Here is a 3,750-nt window from a genome sequence, read left to right on the forward strand (position 1 = left end):
GCTAAATCAGAATCTGCATTTTCACAAGATCCCCAGATGCACATTGCAACTTGAGAAGCTTGGATCTGAATTACAAACACTTCAGAAATTGCTTTAATTTTACTTCCTCAAAACTCTCCCAGCCAACATTTCTTTGACATCATAAGAGCTCCAAGCCTCTCCAAATTTCTTATTTATTTTCATTCTTCGATCAGTTTTCACTATCCTAAATAGCCAATCATCTGAAGGGTTTTCAGGCTCCTCATGCTGGAGCACAGTAATTGAATACATGTGAGGGCCGATTCTTCTCACAAAACAAACTTCTTGCTTGACTATACACATGCCACATTGCCTTTATTCCAGCTTAGTTTGACTTGTTTAAATTTGTACAAATCTTAAAAAGGAAGGCAGAGGGTGCACAGTTGACAGAAAGAATGAGTTGGGATGAGTGAAATGCATTACAGCTCAGTATCTATTTCTCTCTGGTTCCACCTCATGGGTAATAATTTCAATTACTGTGTGTATGATTTTAACCAATTTATGTTAACTAGAGATTCATTCATGGGAAGCTCGGTCTGGTGCTTTGGATCCATTTCCATCGGTCCTTACAGCCACTCCTCAGACTCCAGCAGCAAAGATGGTGAAGCAGATCGAGAGCAAGGCTGCTTTTCAGGAAGCCTTGAACATCGCAGGTGATAAACTTGTAGTAGTTGACTTCTCAGCCACGTGGTGTGGGCCTTGCAAAATGATCAAGCCTTTCTTTCATTCCCTCTCTGAAAAGTATTCCAACGTGGTATTCCTTGAAGTAGATGTGGATGACTGTCAGGATGTTGCTTCAGAGTGTGAAGTCAAATGCATGCCAACATTCCAGTTTTTTAAGAAGGGACAAAAGGTGGGTGAATTTTCTGGAGCCAATAAGGAAAAGCTTGAAGCCACCATTAATGAATTAGTCTAATCATGTTTTCTGAAAACATAACCAGCCATTGGCTATTTAAAACTTGTAATTTTTTTAATTTAAGAAAATATAAAATATGAAGACATAAATCCAGTTGCCATTTGCATGACAATAAAACATTAATTCTAACACTAAAAAAAAAAAAAAAGAGATTCATTCGTGGAAAACAGATAAACTATGCAATTTAATAAATCACTTTCAATTTTACTTTCTAAATTTTCTTACTCAGAGATGACTTTGGTATAGTATTTCCTTACAAGTAGAGCAGAGAAGCAGAAATCTCTTCTGTAGCGATGTTTCTTTAAAAAAAAAAAAAAAAAAAAGCCATCAGTTTGCTCTTCAGGGAGTGTAGGAAAGTTGGAGCTGGCATGGAAGCTTCCTGAGACCATCCCGCCCTGTCTACCTAGATTGTTCACTTGTCCTGATCCTGTTTGTGGCCTCCCACGTCCATATCATTGACCTCTCCATCACCAGGTTACTCATTGAAATCATTCAAGTCATCTATGTCCTGCATGTGCTCATCCTCCGTTCTTTACTATCCTCCTCATTTTCATACTCCTCCCTCTCATCCTCATAGTGCTTTGATCCTGGTTTAGGCAACACGTTGTTGTCTTTCTCTGTGAGGGCTCCCGACCTTCCTACTGCTGCAGCTCTGTCTCCTCCACACAGGGTCAATATAGATTTAAATAACAATGTATCAGTCACTTCTGGGGCAGGAGTGAGGGGAACAAGGTGGACATGGCTTCTAGATTGCTGATTGAACTTGGCCAAGTCACTTAACCTCGCCAAACCTGAGTTTCATCATAGTGCCAGGAGGCAGCAGTTTGCAGTAATATCTTAGGCTACGGAGTATGCATGGTAGCAGGACGATAATAGGAATGAGTTGTTCTCAGTTTCCTGCAAGGATATTCACTCTCAGACTAGATGTTAGGCACAAGGGAACAGGTGTGTATATATAGAGAGATTTAGGGAACCTCAGTTCCAGTCCTGGCTTTACCACCATTTGCAACCCTTTGCCATCCACGTTTTTAGATGATCATTTAGCTTACCTAAGCCTCTATCTCCTAGGTGAGAAGGAAATCTTCACTTATATTCAATGTCTAATATGTATCACATACTGATATGGTTAGGCTTTGTGTCCCTACCCAAATCTCACCGTGAATTATAATTCCCATAATCCCTACATGTCAAGGGAAAGACCAGGTGCAGGTAACTGAACCCTGGAGGTTGTTTCCCCCATGCTGTTCTTGTGATAGTGAGAGAGTTCTCACAAGGTCTGATGGTTTTATAAAGGGCTCTTCCCCGCTTGGCTCAGCACTTCTCCTTTCTGCCGCCTTGTGAAGAAGGTGCCTTGCTTCCTCTTTGCCTTCTGCCATGATTGTAAGTTTCCTGAGGCCTACCCAGTGGTGCTGAACTGTGAGTCAATTAAACCTCTTTCCTTTGTAATTTACCCAGTCTCAGGCAGTTGTTTATAGCAGTATGAAAATGAACTAATATACATACCTTTACATGCTTATATCAGACATTCTTCCCAACAATTCTATAGGACTAACATTTAGTTTTTAATAATGAGAAAATTGGTGCTTATAGAGGTTAAAAAAAGTTTCCTAAGATCTCATAACCTGCAAGTAGTTGAGCAAGAATGCAAAGTCAGGTCTGTCTGACTCCAAAGTACTTTTACTCGTTTTTCCTCCAGACTAATGCAGTCTGCTGCGTACTGAATGTTGTAAAGTTCCAAGGAATAAATGAATGTAAAATAACTGTCGATAAAAGCAAAACACTTGTTTTAGCCCCTTTGTGCTGTTATAACACTTCTAGCATGTATTCTCAAGAGACACAGTCTGAGCCAAACCTGAGCCTGCTTGAACCATGGCTGAGGCAGCCAATGAGTGTTGCTCTGGCATGCAGGGAGAAGAGACTTGAGACGGCCCAGGACAGTGAGTGCTAAGATTTTAAGGTAGCCTGAGGTACACCTCCTTTAAAATTGTTCTGCTCTCAAGGCCCTACCAGTCTGGGCCTGTGATGGGAGTGGAAGTCTCAAATATCTCTGAATATTTGGGGTCATTTTTTCATTTTCTTGATGAATAGCATCTGACCTCTCTCTATCCATACTAATCTATTTATTAAATGCTTGCTTGGCCACACCCTTGGCTTTCTCTACCAAACAGCTTTTTTATTTTTCAAATGTCAAGGCTGAGAGTTTTCCAAATCTTTACATTCAGCTGTTTGTTTGATTATAAAGTATGTCTTTAATTTGATTCTCTCCTCTCTCATTTCACTATAAGCAGTAAAAAAAAGCCACATAGCACCCTGAACCCTTTGCTTACGGATTTCTTCTGCAAATATCCTAGTTCACTACTTTTACATTCTGCCTTCCACAAAGCTGTAAGACAGGCATGGACAAAATTCAGCCAAGTTCTTGTCACTTTGTAACAAGAATTACCTTTCCTCCAGTTTCCAAGATAGTTCTCATTTCCATCTAAGACCTCATCAGAATGGCCTTTATTATTCATATTACTGTCAGCATTCTGTTTACAACTACTTAGATAATTATTTGGAAGATTTAGACTTTCTCTATATTTTTCCTCTTCTTCTAAGCCCTCACCAGAATCACCCTTAATGCTCCATTTACAGTAATCTAGGCTTTTTCTAGCATGCACTTCTAAACTCTTCCAGCCTCTGGAAATGTCCTTCCACATTTTCAGGTATTTGTTATAGCAACACCTTCTTCTCTGTTATTATTATTATTATTATTCTTTTGAGAAGAAGTCTCACTTTGTGGCCCAGGCTAGAGTGCAGTGGCATGATCTCAGCTT

General features: G+C 39.8%; 1 pseudogene; it reads left to right on the top strand.

The window, feature by feature from the left end:
- The first annotated feature begins 606 nt into the window (after window positions 1-606).
- On the top strand, window positions 607-1,023 carry LOC102144238 (thioredoxin pseudogene; annotated as a pseudogene).
- Window positions 1,024-3,750: the final 2,727 nt, after the last annotated feature.

Source organism: Macaca fascicularis, chromosome 2, assembly GCF_037993035.2.
Source record: "Macaca fascicularis isolate 582-1 chromosome 2, T2T-MFA8v1.1".
Lineage (NCBI taxonomy): Eukaryota > Metazoa > Chordata > Mammalia > Primates > Cercopithecidae > Macaca > Macaca fascicularis.